Here is a 14426-nt window from a genome sequence, read left to right as displayed (position 1 = left end):
TGGGGGAGGAGAGGGAGAGGGAGAGAAGGACTTTTAATTTTTTTTAAAGATGTATTTAATTATTTTTAGAGAAAAAGAGCGCGAGCAGGGGGAGGGGCAGCGGGAGAGGGAGAGAGAGAGACGCAGACTCCCGGTGCAGGGCGGGGCTGCCCACAGGGCTCCAGCTCATGACCCTGAGCTCATGACCTGAGCCAAATCAAGAGTCAGTCGCTTCACCAGCTGCACCACACAGGTGCCCCAAAGTTACATGAATTTTCATATCACAAGTAAGTAGGTGCAAACTCAGCATTGGTTTTCTCTTTGTTAAAAGGACAAAGTTTCCCTGAGCTATTGGTGTGCTCTTGATAAGCGAGTGTATAAGATTTTCCTTTACTCTTTTCAGTAATCCGCCTAGAAAGCAAAGATTTGGGGTTTTCCTTAATACGTTATGATGCATGAAAATGTTTCTAACCATAACTTTTTAGACTTTCTTTCCTTCAACAGAAAAACTCTAATCCACCTGCTACGTGATCTAGCAAGAACTTCCTCAGACTTTGCTTCTGGGGAACCCGTCACTCTGGGATACTTGGACACCCACAGAGGATCCTAGCTTATGTCCCTCTATTTCCCAATTCAATACACACGTGCCTTCAATGCCTGTAGCTGCCGATGAAACAGGAGGGAATCTTCGTGATCTTTAAAACTCGGCATCCTGATGTTACAAGGTATTGCCGTGACACAGGTGGGGGTCATTGCCTCTTCATGTTTGCCAAATGAGTGGCTTGCTATTTGTGAATGAAGAAAATTCATGAACATTTTCTCTGCCCGGAGCAGTAGCCACCATTGTGCCAAATAGTGGAGGCCTGGTTTGTGACAGTGACATCATGGAATTCCCCAGCTGAGGTGACGAGGCAAGCACAGGGTGCTCTTCTCTGGCTACGCTGAACCAAAGAGGTGACCCATGAGCAGGGACCTGAGGAAGCAGGTGGGTGAGGCCTGAGACTCTGCAGGGAAAGGCCTTCCAGGCAGAGGGAGTAGCAAGTGTGAAGGTCCTGAGGAAGGACTTTGCTGGGGGCTTTGCCTGAATAGCTGAGGAGCCTGGAGAGTCTGGAGTGGCGAGGGTCATAGCAGGTGAGGGCAGAGGGCCCCTGGGACCCTGGATCTTGCAAGGCCTCGCAGCCCCTGTAAGAATTCCAGCTGTACGCGGAGCGCACCGGGGAGCCAGGGGAAGGAGTTGAGCAGACGGGGGACTTGATGTGCCCCCGGTGTCGCAGGAGCTCTCTGCTTGCTGGTGTGCAGGACAAAGCGTGGAGGGCGAGGAGGGCCCGGATGGAGGCTGGGAGACCAGACAGAGGCTGCTGGGGTCTTCCTTCTATCCTTCCTTCCTTCCCTTCACCTACCTTCCTTCCTTCCTTCCTTCCTTCCTTCCTTCCTTCCTTCCTTCCCTTCCCTTCCCCTCCCTTCCCTTCCTTTCCCTTCCTGTCTCCTTCCTTCCTTCCTTCCTTTTCTCCTTTGTGGATCTAACTGGTTTTTTAAAAACCTAATCTTCCAAATTTCTCTTTTTTTTTTTATATTCAACAAATATTTATTAAGTGCCTACTATGTGTTGGATACATGTGTACAAAAAAATAACATGCTGTGGGTGAAATTATGCAACACTATGAACACATTTTTCCAGTTCTGAAAGACTTTTGCTCTCTCAGGTAATACAGGGCAAGTGGGAAAAAGGCACGGTTTTTTACCTTCATATTGCAGGAAAAATAGTCGCACCTGTCAATTGCCGACAGCTTGTGTTACTGTTGTTCTTATGGAGAAGCACACACGAAATCCTCTTAGCTATTTGGATGGTGGTCTCATAAATCATAACTTGCTTGTAGCATGCTTATTTAGTTTCAGGAAGATCTCTTCAGAGGATGAAATCAGATCATTGAGATTAAACTCCATTTCAAAGATGGGATTTTCCCCCAAAATAATTAAGGCAAGGAACAGGGCAAGTTTTGCAGTTATTCCCTTGATCTGGTAAGTGACACCATCTCCAGGGTCTGTGTACTCAAAGCAATGAATAATAACATGATGACCATAATGTGTCAGGTAACGCTGGTGGTAGACATGTGGATGCAGGAAATATTCCAGAGGCACCAGGAACACACTTTTAACTTCATCGGGATTAGGCTGGGCCTGGAAGTTGTGGTCTATAAATCCTACAACTGGGGTTATCAATGTATCACTGTCAAGCAGATATGGCACCAGGCAGCAGACAACCTCCACTTGGTGAGGATGCAGCCCTACTTCCTCCTGGGCTTCCCGGAGAGCTGTATCCACATCATCCACATCTGCTGGTTCAGACTTGCCTCCAGGGAAGCAGACTTCTCCAGGTGACCTTCTTAGCTTCTCTGACCGGAGGGTGAACAACAGGTGGAGTTTTCCTTCTTTTGCCAACAATGGTAAAAGGACAGAATATTTGTTAGAGGACAAGTGAGAATATTTGGTCCCAACATCATGCTTTTTTAAGCGGGCCTTAGCATCATCTATCAAACTGTTTCTGACCGGCTCCGGGGACGCAGAGGGTCGTGCCATCCTGCAGGGGAAAGTTTGTTTCCGGACGGAGACGGCCTCAGAAGCGCTCGGCTGGGTGGACATGCCCCAAATTTCTCTTAAATAAAAAATTTCTACGATTCTTTGTGTGTACATGAACAGTTTTGAAAGCCTCTTCTGCACATCTGTTTATGTATCTTTTTAAAGAATTAAGTGTTTATTGGAATGAGGCAGAAATCTCTTTCCCCTGTCATCTGAAAGCCAGGCCGACCCCCTGAGCATTGTAGGCGTTATTGCCCCGTGGACTCCAGCATCCGGTGTTGCTCCTAACGAGAAGGATGTCACTTCAATTAGTCCACAGTCGATCTGCTCTTCTCTCTAGGAAATGGTCATATCTTCCTTATTCTTGCCCAATGTACTGGAATCTCACAGTGATGGTGCGGTGGGGTCTTACTCTGTTTCTCCTCCTTGACCCTTGCTAGACGCTTTCTACTAAAGATTCATGTCTCACTTGAGGAAACTGGTTTTTCGAAGAAAAATTCTTGCCATGGTTTCTCTGGAATGCTGTAGGTTGGTGTTGCACTCAGGGTCGACCTTCCACATCTTAGCAATTCCTCAAACACTTGTCTTTGTCATTTTTGTCTGCTCTGGGCGATGGAAGGCAAGACAGGCACCGGGGGAGACGGGGAGAGTCCAACAGCCCAGACGGGGTTTTCAAGAAGGAAGGAGCAGCCAATCACACACGCTTCCAGGGAATTAGGGAGAGAGAGGCTGACAATGTTGGGGCCCAGTGTCCCGACCGTTCTGCCCTCAGTGGCCCCATGAAGCTCAGGGCAGGGCAGCCTCTGGGAGCCCAGCCGGGCCTGATTGGGGTCTCACTGGCTAGAGTTGCAGGTCCTGGAGGAAATGCTTTGCGGCTGGTGTTGTTCACGTTTACCGTAAAAACTGGAAGCGTCCCACAGGGCACATCGCTCAGGTCCACTTGGGATTGGGCCTCCCCGCCCACCCTCAGGCACACTCACCCCAGCCTAAGCCAACACCCAGAGGCTTCCCAGGAGTCTACTCAGCCCCTCGCTGACACAGCAGTAGTGGATTCAGCCACGGGGAAACTCACGTCCGCTTCCTGCTCTTTGTCCCTGGGATTCTCCCCCACTCTGGCTGCAGGAGGCCTGTGGAGACGAGGCTCCCTGAGAGCTGATCGCCCAGAGCACGGGAAGCCCTGCTGTTCCTTCCCAGACAGCGGCTCCAACAGTGCTTACACGTGATTTGGAGGGCTCTCTGAAAGCTTCCTTGGGGCAGGAAGTGCAGGTGGAGTAGGTATGGATTTGTTGGTACTATCATCTGGGGTCCAAGAAATGCCTCATTTGTCATTCTCTAAACGTCATCCATAACGCGACACCCCCCCCCTCCCCGGATGCTAGAACAGTCCACCACTGCCATTCCGGGGGCTTCTCCCCTCCTCTCATCACCATCGGGAGGAGCGTCTAAAGAAGACACACAGCAGTGGAAGTTCATGACGTTTGCCTGAACTTAGAGCAGAAATACCTGCCTGTGGGGAGCTCCTGCTCCCTGTTTTGGCTTCATGCTTGGGGCCTCCCTGGTTCCTGCCAAGTCGGACATCCATGGACATGAGGGGCCACCTCTCCGAGTGGACCGTGTCCCTGTGCGGTCACCCGCTCCTTCGGGCGCTGCCAGAATCAAGGTGGGAAGAAGCGATCCCATCCTCCCACAGCCCCCGAGGCATTCCCTCCCCTCCCCACTATCTTGGTAATCCTGCCTAGGGCTTCAGGCTTCCAGATAGAGGGGCAAGTGGGGGAGGCTGTGCTTGCTTCTGTTGGTGCTGGCCAAAACGTCCTCCCTGAGGGCAGCCATAAAACGACTGGAAAATTCCTGGAAGAAAGTGGCAGCTATTTCGAGAAGGGGAGAGAGGGCAGACAAAAGGAGTTTGGTATGTCAGCTAGGAATCCTGCCACAAAATGGTTTTTGTCCTTAAGGCGAATGTTGCACAAAAGGAAAAGAGGTTTTAGGGGGGCTTCCTAAAGCAATACCGGCCAGCCGGCAGATCCCCTGCTTGTCTACCCTCTTCAAGTGAGAGCAGAGGGGCTGGGAGGACACCCCTGGGCGGGGCAGAGACCCCTGGCCTGGGGGGAGCTCCTGGGACCAGTGCTGGGTGGCCTTTGGGAGATACTGGAAGTCTGTGTGGGAAGTGGACGAAAAGCTTGCCGTCTACCGGCGTCCTTTGCAATCTCTAGGTCATCCCCCACCCTGTGAGCCCTGGGAGAGTGGGGGTCCTGGGGCAACTGTCCCCGCCTTGGCCCCCTGCGCTTCCTGCCAGCGACACACATAGGTCATGTAGCTGCTCTTCTGCTTTTACGAACTTCCCACCCACCCGCTAAGCATCAATATTTCCTGTCGTGAGACCCTTTCCCCAGATACCCCCAGGATCACAAGCGGCCTCGGGGCCGGCTTCCACCCTCTGTCCCCAGGCCCCATCCGCACGGACACTGAGCTCTTCTGGGCCTACATTCATTCCACAGCCAAGGGCTTGTTGTGTTGCATCTCCTGTGGTGCCTTATATGACAGCGATTAGACCGATTTTATTCTCCAGGATATAAGTATTGTCTCCTGCCCCCCACACCCCACGTGTGCGTGTTGGGGGTCCCTGTCCCAGAAGCAGAGCCGGGAGAGGACCTTCAGCCCTCCATCCCCTCTGGGCTGCGTCATAAAGTTCAGGTGCACTATTACGCGTAGCCATGACACCGGTGTACCCGGGAGGGCCTGGAACGATCCAACCATCAATTTCCCGGCTCATTCTGCTCCTGTGGCTAAGGTTCCCAGGGACCAGTCCCCTCCTCCAGCCACCAGGCGTGGTTCCTGCTCATCCCTGAAGAGCAGATTGCAGTTCCCTGACCGCCGTGGTATGATGCCTCTGACCCAGTCCCATCCTCTCTGAAAACTCGGGGTCACCGAGCCTCCTCCTCCTCCAGAGCCCAGCCCCACACTCCCTGGGGGATGCTGCTCTCCCCACGCGCAGCCCCGTCGGGCCCTCTGTGGCGGGAGGGGTCCTCCTCCCCCTGCCGTGGGGTAAAGTGCTGGCGATCTCATCAGGCCTCTGTCCCACAGACGGCTGTCAGCCACCTTCATAAATGAGGAGTGGGAATCCCTCCCTCCTCGACGGGGTGGGTAGGAGGTACACACCACCCTCTCGATCCAGGGATGGAAGCGCGTGTCCTGGGAGCCTCGAGCCCCCACTGGACTCAGCGTCCTGCAGAGAGTCAGGGAGAAGCTGCAAGGGGCTGCAACCCTTTGAGCAGCTGGGTGCTCTCCGTCCTCCTGTCCAGCTCTTCGGAAGTCATGACCAGGAGTGTCAGAAGAACCGCTTTGCCTAGAAACTATAAAATAGCTTTTCTGAGTCCATATGCTTATGGAGCCAGATTGGGCCCAAGGAAGCCCTCTCGGAAGGCCGAAACGTGGACAAGGGCCACCCTCTCTAAGGTGCACTGGCGGGACATGGGCTCAGGGATTGGAGAGAAACCGTTTGCGCCGAGGGGGCACCCAACCCGGGACCGGCCCCTCCCTGAGTGGGCCAGAGTCTCGGGGTCTGTGCCAAGCAGGCCCCCGGGTGCCATGTGCAGAGAGCCGGAGCCCAGGCCCGGGTGCCAGGTCCCAGCTGTGCGAAGCTGGCCGGGGTGCTGACCTCAGTCTCCAGCCGCACGAAGTGGGGGTAACAGGGCCCAGCACACTGGAAGTAGGGGCGCAGATGGCACTGCTCCTCGAGCTCTTGCCCGGGGGCCTGGCGCTCGGGGGACGCTCACATGAAAGCCATTATCATGTTGCATCTGTGCGGCCCTGGGGCCCATGGAAAACAAGAGTGGCGTCCTGGAATAACCAACCGCGCTGCTCCCCGGGGGCTTTGTGGGCAGTGCCGGTGAGGAAGCACGGCAGGAGTGGCCTGTGTGTGACCTTGCACTGAAGTCTGGGGGTGAAGTCTGGCCCCCCATGCAGCCTCAAGTCAAAAGGTTCTGGACCGACCGTCCCTCCCTTCCTTGTCTCCACTTAGGATTGTTCAACTTCAAATGGTGTGAAAACCATACACATTTGCTAGATACTGTACCTGGATTTTTTTAAGATTTCATAATTTTCATTCACTCATTCATTTATTTTAGAGACAGAGAAGAGGGAGAGGGTGCATGGGAGCGGGGGAAGAGGGGGAGAGAGAGAGAGAGAATCTGAAGCAGGTTCCACACCCCGCTTGGAGCCGGACGCTGCGGTGGCTCTCACGACCCTAAGATCATGACCTGAGCTGAAATCAAGAGTTGGACGCTTAACTGACTGAGCCACCCAGGTGCCCCAAAACTGTACTTCCATTTTAAATCAGGACCTTCCCCTGGGTGGGGAGAGGCACTGGGACACCCCGTCCATAGGGGTGGCGGTGGCAGGTCACGTTCCCAGTCACCCCGCTGACGGGGGGCGCCAACAACACAGACTCTGACAACCACTGTGGCCCTGCAATCATGCTGTTACACCTTCATGACCCTCGTCGATGAATTACAGGAGATATTGGACTCTGGTATATAACAGGCTTGCGTCGATGATTTTGCCCAACTCTGCGCTGCTGGGCATGCTCTGAGGTCCAAGGTGGGCCAGGCTAAGCGATGAGAGGGAGGAGGTGAGGTGTGTACTCGGTGCTCTCTTGACGTACGAGTTTGTAACCCAGGATGGCTTTGTCGGTGCATAACTTCACCGGATGTCAAGGAAGATCTGTGTTGCTGTCCGGTTGTTGCCGAAAAACATCACCGCAACTTAGTGGTAAACCACCACATACCCATTCTCGCAGTGGTCTGGAGTTCGAGAGCCTGAAATGAGTCTCAAGGGGCTCAAGGCCAGATGGGAGCTGCGCTGGATCCTCGCGGAGCTTCTGAGGGAAAATCCTCTCCTTGCTTCTTTCAGCTTCGGGAGGCTGCGGCGTTCCTTGGCTTGTGACCCCCTCCCATGGCCCCAACTCTTGCCTCCATCACCACTTTCCCCACTAGGGACGGACTGATCCGCTTCCTCTCAGAAGGACCCCTGTGGTTACTCGCGTCCCACGCAGAACATCCAGTCTCGTGTCCCCATCTCCAGGTCCTTAACGACATCTGTGTGCCCCCTCTCTACAGGACAGTATCTGCAGGTTCCGGAGACTAGGATGCGGACACGCGGGAGAGCCACCATGTGGATACTGTACCCTGTCCTGTCTGCAGTGCGTGGTATCCACACTGCACACGCCGCAGACACACATACCTGTGTGCACTAGGATGCACATGCGTATCTATCTATCTATCTTAAGAGATTTATTTTCAGAAATGGACTCAGTGATCATGGGGGTTGACAGGTCCCATGTCAGGCAAGCCACCTGCAGCCTGGACACTCGGCAGTGTCAGGGCAGAGTTTCTTCTTCTCCAGGACACTGTTTTTGTTCTTCAGGCCTGCCGCTGATTGGATGAGCTGCACTCGTGTTAGGGACGGGAATGTCTCTTCCTCGCAGTCAACTGATGGTCCACATCCACGAAACATCTTCCCGGCAACACCCGGACTAGTGTTTGACTCTGTAACTGAGGACGAAGCCTCCCCGGGTGGACGCGTAAAGCTCGCCATCCCCGCCATGGACGTTCACGTTTTCCATCCCGTCTGGGGCCCCTTCAGCATTTGTGTCTGCCGCCTTGTTTTCCACTCCTTTCTCTCTCTGTCTCTCCAATCCTGATTCTTCCGTGTGCGTCGGGCTGGGGGCCCGACGGTGCCCCGCACGCCTTGGAGGCGCTGTTCCTTCTGCTGCTTTGCTTCCCATCCTCAGATCGCATCATCTCCGTCAGCCTGTTGAACATCTCTGGTTGTTTCTTCAGCCAGTCAAAGGGACCGCTGACCCCTCTCGTAACTTGTTCACGGCAGCTGGCTTATCAGCTCCAGAATTTCCATTCGGTTCTTTTTTATAACGTCTATCTCCTCGTTGGTGTGATATCGGAGCCGCTGTCGGTTCCCTTTAGTACTTGAACAGACCGTAAGGGCTGCTTGGCCACCCTGCCTCAACCAGACATCGGGCCGTCTCACCACAAGGGTCTTCCCCCCGCTTTCCTGAGGGATAAAGGACAATAAAATGATATATATTTAAGGGGGTACCATGTAATGATTTCATACACACAGATTTTGTGAAATGATGACCACATCAAGCTAACTGATCACTTGGCACACTTACTTCTGTGGTGTGTGTGGTGATGAGTAAGGGACAGGCGGGGCTAGATAGGGACAAACAGATAGGGGGCTCTGTGATCAGGCTCACAGAAATCCCAAAAATGCAGAGGTCTGAGGAAACCAGAGATAAGGGAACACACCAGAGCACCCCGCCCTAGGCGTGCGAGGGGGGAGTCTCCTTTATGACCGTCTCCTGGGGTCAACAGAAAATAACCAGACCCCAAGAAGAAGTAAACCACTAAAGATGTTACCACTAGTCCTTTACCAAGGGTGTTGCCGGGAGAGAAGTTAAAAAGATTGAAGTGTGGGGCGCCTGGGTGGCTCAGTCGGTTAAGTGTCTGCCTTTGACTCAGGTCCTGCTCTGGGGGTCCTGAGATCGAGTCCCGCATCGGGCTCCCTGTTCAACGGGGAGCCTGCTTCTCCCTCTCCCTCTGCCCACCCCCCCCCGGCTTGGGCTGTCTCTCTCAAATAAATAAAGTCTTAAAAAAAAATTAAAAGATGTAAGTTCCATGGTGAGCTTTCAATAAAAAAACAAACCCTAAAAGCCCTCAGTGTGGGGACCCTCTCCTTCCGGAGAGCTTTATCTGTATCCTTCCTTAATAAAGCTCCATCGCTTTCCTCACTCTCTGTCGTCCGCGAGATTCACTCCCCGACTCCGTGAGACGAGAACCTCACTCTCCCACTTTGGTGAGATTCCCCTTGGCAAATGCAAGTACACAGCGCAGTGTTAACCGGAGTCACCAGGCTCACCATTGGTCCCTCGGCACTCGGTCCACATGCAACTGAGCGTTGAACCCTTTACCAACATCCCCCACCCCCATCACAGACAGTTTCTAGCACCACATCTTTGCTGACTGTGGGTCACCCGGGCCTGGGGCTTCGCTTGCCTCGCCTTTCTTGGACGCACCTGGACATTTGAGGTAAACTGTTGCAGCAACTCTGGGTAGCGAGTCCTCTTTCATCCCACCTCCCAGCGCTTTGGGGTGGTGTTTTCTTGACTACGGTTCGTGATTTGCCTGGACGTGTGCGGTGAAGTTGACTTGCCCGCAGGGAAAAACGTCTGCCCTCTCCCCGCAGAGGGTCAGCTGTGTGCACGCTCTCTGTGACCCGGGGTGGGGGGTCTAGCAGGACACTTTAGGACTGTCTCTTTCCCTCTTCCCTCCGTTAAGTTCTCGCCTCTGTGGCCTCAAGCAAAGGGTGAGCTCCACTGAGGACGGATAATGGCTCCGTGATTTCAGCAAGGCCCTGGGGCAGAGGAGTTCCCCTGTTTGAACTTGCTGGATGTCTTCAGGGCAATTCCCAGGGTTTCCAACCAATGGTTTAAAAAAAAACCATTTTTCACCTGTTAGGACCGTTTCGCTGGGGCGCCTGGGTGGCTCAGTCGTTAAGCTTCTGCCTTCAGCTCAGGTCATGGTCCGAGGGTCCTGGGATCGAGCCCCGCATCGGGCCCCCTGCTCAGCGGGAAGCCCGCTTCTCCCTCCACTCCCCCTGCTTGTGTTCCCTCTCTCGCTGTCAAATAAATAAATAAAACCTTAAAAAAAAAAAAAAAAGGAGTGTTTCGCTGGCCGGGGTGGGTGTGTAGTTCTCCTCCCAACACCATTCTGGAAAGGAATCCCTCCACCCGCTGTAATCTAGCATCCCGAAGAGGAAAAGTTATTTAAAAAAGAAATGGAGATTTAAAAAAAAAAAAAAAAAGCTAAAAAGGAAAACCAAGTATGGGTCACTTGCAGCATAGCTCTTAAAGTTGGGAGGAGAAAAATTTCCTGTGCTCCTGTTTGCCCAAACATGACCAAACAATGCCGACGTGTTTTATTTCTAAGAAATGAGACAACAGCACTCTCAAATCTGTTGTGTTCTGTTGTGTGCTGGCCTGCACTTTCCAAAAGTCTAAGCTCGTGCTTATTACTCTGTTTATTCACTAGGAGAGACTCTTGAACGGGCGGGTATGTGTATTCACACCACTCTTCGGTACTTCCCTTAAATATGGTGAACGCCGTTGGATGGGGACACATTCCCTCATTCACTTGGATCTCCAGTGCTTAGGCGATGGTAGTCAGGCCGCATCATTTCATTTACGATTGGGAAATGGAGATGCACTTACGATTGGGAAATGGAGATGCATTTACGATTGGGAAATAGAGATAGAGCGATGTCTCCTACCCACTTGTCTCCCTCGGTCAGGCCAGCGGAGGGGGCTGGGCCAGTATCTCTGGGCGGAAGGCAGGGCCCTGGCTCCTGAGGCTCTTTGTCCCCTCGGTGTCCTGGGGACAGGGGCCTTCGCTGCTCCTTCAGCCAGCACTTACACAGCCAGGGTTCTCAGAGGCTCTGGATGCCGGCGACCCTGCCCCGCTTCGGCCGGGTCTTGGGTCCGGGTCCAAACGCAGCGATGGGTCGAAGCCTCCTGCCCCTGCTGCTGCTGTCCTCACAGCTGGGCTTCCTGCAAGGTGAGCCCCTGGGGGGCAAGGGGCGGCAGCGGGGACTGAGGGGCGTCTGGGGGAGTGGGGCATCCCTCTGACTCTCTACCTGCCTGCCTTGTCCTGACTGACACCCCACAGGTCAGATTACCCCGGGGAGCTGTTATCTAACGGGGACATCTTATTTTTGTAGGGACACATTTCAGGGCCTTTCTGTTTGCAACTTGGTTCTTCATAACTTCGTCTGCCTAAACACTCTTCAGGTCCTCCCTCTGTTGCCCTTGAAGGTTTCAGCTATGGGGTTATCCTGGGGCATCGGGATGACCGCTCACTGCAGATTTAGTTGGATGTCCGGACCCATGAGGCCACATTGCACCCAGAGGGAAAGAGAAGGTTTTCCACTCACCTGCTGAGACTTGGGGGAAAGCAAGACTTGCGCCCAGCTGGTCTTCCGATGGCCTGAGGAGCAGGGAAGGGAGCCTGGCCTGGGATTGACATGGTGGTTGGGAGAGGGCCAGGGCCGTTCCTGCCCCCAGCAAGGGTCTGTGTGTTTTGAAACCCCCGCCGTGTCACTGGCAGCTGTCCCCGGGCCCAGAGGTGAGGCAGAAGGGGTCAGACTGGAGCGCCGTCCCCGGTCACACATCATAAAATGGGGTCAGACACTTTATCAATGGGAACAAATGTGGGGGTCCAGACCACTGCGGACACTTAGATGGAATCGCAAGTTAGTCTTCAGGGGCTTCACCACGTTCACACGTGCCGCTGACAGGAGCCGGGGCACAGCTTGCTGAGAGCCGTGTAGGTTCTTCGTCACCTTCCACGCAAACTTCTATAAGCCGGTCGGTCCGCCTGCGCGCACGCGCGTGTGCGTCTGTGTGTGTGCGTGCGCGGTGCGCACATAGTAAAAGCTCATTCATACTTGACCCACACAGATAGACACACACGCTACCCAGTTGTGCGAGCACAGTCAGAACCCTGTTAGTTCGTTTTGTGCTTATACTGTCACCACAAAAGACACGATTTCATGTTCAGTGTGAACCGTAACACTGAACCGATAATAGCATTCACAAAGGTCAGATGTTTGACCGTCTACAGTACACGTGGGCACAGCTTTTGTTGGATCCGAGGGCTGAGTGAAAAGTGGAATGATCGCTGGCATCACTGGCAACATCTGCTTGCATCCTCCCCCTTCAGCCAGGGGGACCAGCCTAGGAAGGGGCTAGTTGCTTTGCGGGTGCGCGAAGACTGGAGACTCAGAATACAAAGGACGCCAGATGCGTTGAGAACACGCTCATGTGACCCAAACGGAAATTCATCCTCCTGACCTGTGTTCCCCCAGAAGCTGGATCTGAGGTCATTTGTCTGGACAGTGGTCCCAGGGACACCTGCGCCTGCCTCCCCCCCTTCCTTCTTCTCCTTGCCTCGGTCCTCCCTGGCTTGCCTCCTTCCCTCCCTCTCATCTCCTCCTACCCTCCTCCATCCCTGGGCCTCGAGGGGGACCCTGTTGTACTTGGGCAGGCGTGTTTCCCCCAGGTATGAGCCAAGCACCCCGAAATCCTCTATTAGACTGAGCTGTGCCTTCTGGGTCACCAGCTGCACTCTGCCCCCCAGGAAGGAGGAGAAGCCCCTGAATCCCGATGGGGCCAGATACCTGCGCTGCGCCCACCACAGGAGGACAGGGGGCCAGGCTGAACTTGTGTCCTCCCCGCAGAGGCTGCCTGCAGGGGGCAGCCTTGCTCACCATGTTGTGACTGTGTAAGAGCCAAGACTCCTCCACCTGCCCCACCTGAACCCTAGGTCGCTGAGCTCATGTGTGAGGATGGCCAGGGGCAGCGATAAGGTCCCCTGCTGCCCTCAGGATGCAGCAGAGCAGAATCCCCCCGGCTGAAGCTGGAGGAGCCTGGGATGCTGACCCGCAAGGGACATGCGAATATGGACACCTCCTGAAGGCTCCTAAGTGAGGCCCAGGACAGGCCTCTGGACAAGCTCTCCAGCTGTCCCAGGTGTGAGTCAGGCAGCTGCAAACAGGACAGGGGTGGCCACATGGCTATTTTCTGGTTTTTCTTCCCTTGTCCTTCTTGGTTTTTTGAGGAAGCAGAAACCCTGAACATTAAGGCACAGTTAACACCCAAACTCTTCTCCATTTCTATTAGTTTGTTGAGGGTTGCTAATGGCTACATTTGGAATCAATGGCCCTTGGCTTTGGTGAAGTCATTACCCATATGAGATAATTAATTTCTCACATCTAATAAGAAATTCCCAGGCAAGAGAATTCATAGGCCCAGTTGGTCAAGCGTCCACCAGTCTTACCGTCAACTCAGACCAGAGGAGAGAGTCTCGTAAGGGTCACATGGTTTGGCCCTTGAGGAGGGGTGTCTACACCCACTCTCCCACCTACCCCGTGGCAAATTGTGAGTTTGGGTGTGACCCATGAATACAGAGGTAGCTCTACCCACCCTGAGACCATTACTAGGTGATAACCCAAGTCACAACCCATCTTTTTCTGAGGAGGAAAACTTCACGAGTAAATGAATCTCCCAGTGGATGAGAAAACTGCCTCCCGAGAAGGGCCAGGACACACCAGAATGCATGCGCTTAGTATCGGAGCATGTGCAGCCTCTACTGAAGGATGTGCAGGTAACTGAACCAACCTCTGTGTCCGGTGTCCTCTGCTGAGCCAGACCAAAACTGGGGCGCATGGCTAATGCCTTCAGCTGCATCCCCTGCATCAAAACTCATGAATAATTTGCAGGTGCACAGAGGAGCCCTGGGAGAAGGCGGTTTGGGGCACATGCCGGGGTCCTAATGATGAAGGAAGCCTCAGAGATAGCAGTGAGATTTCTGACTCGGTCCAGCCCTCATGGATGGTTTTGAGTTGCAAGGGTTCAGAGCCCGCCCCCCCCCAAATATGTCATTTGACACAGGATCATTTTGAGTTGAAAGTCATTTCTAAGATGCAGATACAAGGAAAACTCTCTGGCCGCCCTCTCTCCACCAGGGAGGGCAGGTGGAAGCTTGGTCACTGGAGGCAGCTCTAGACACCAGCCCTGAGGCATCTCCATAACAATCTGTACTAAGTAGCCTTTTCATTCCTTTCTTCATAGAGTTACCTTTCCATATTTTGCCACCCCTGAACATATAAACCCCTTTTCTTCTGTCACTTCTGTACAAAATACTTCTTTGTTTAGATGCTGTAGCAGCACTATTTGTGATTACTCATCCACGGTGACTGCCACGTGTAGGTGTGGATAAGGCTAGTGTCAACACGCTGTT

General features: G+C 53.6%; 1 pseudogene; it reads right to left on the bottom strand.

Moving 5' to 3' along the window:
* Positions 1–1772: 1772 nt before the first annotated feature.
* Positions 1773–2611, bottom strand: LOC114203896 (peroxisomal coenzyme A diphosphatase NUDT7 pseudogene; annotated as a pseudogene).
* Positions 2612–14426: the final 11815 nt, after the last annotated feature.

This window comes from Eumetopias jubatus, unplaced genomic scaffold (genome assembly GCF_037043125.1).
Source record: "Eumetopias jubatus isolate StellerSeaLion01/CBP00866 unplaced genomic scaffold, mEumJub1_p1.0 scaffold_13, whole genome shotgun sequence".
In the NCBI taxonomy this organism is placed as follows: Eukaryota; Metazoa; Chordata; class Mammalia; order Carnivora; family Otariidae; genus Eumetopias; species Eumetopias jubatus.
The sequence above is the reverse complement of the archived record's forward strand: the minus strand, read 5'-3'. Positions and strand labels throughout refer to the sequence as shown.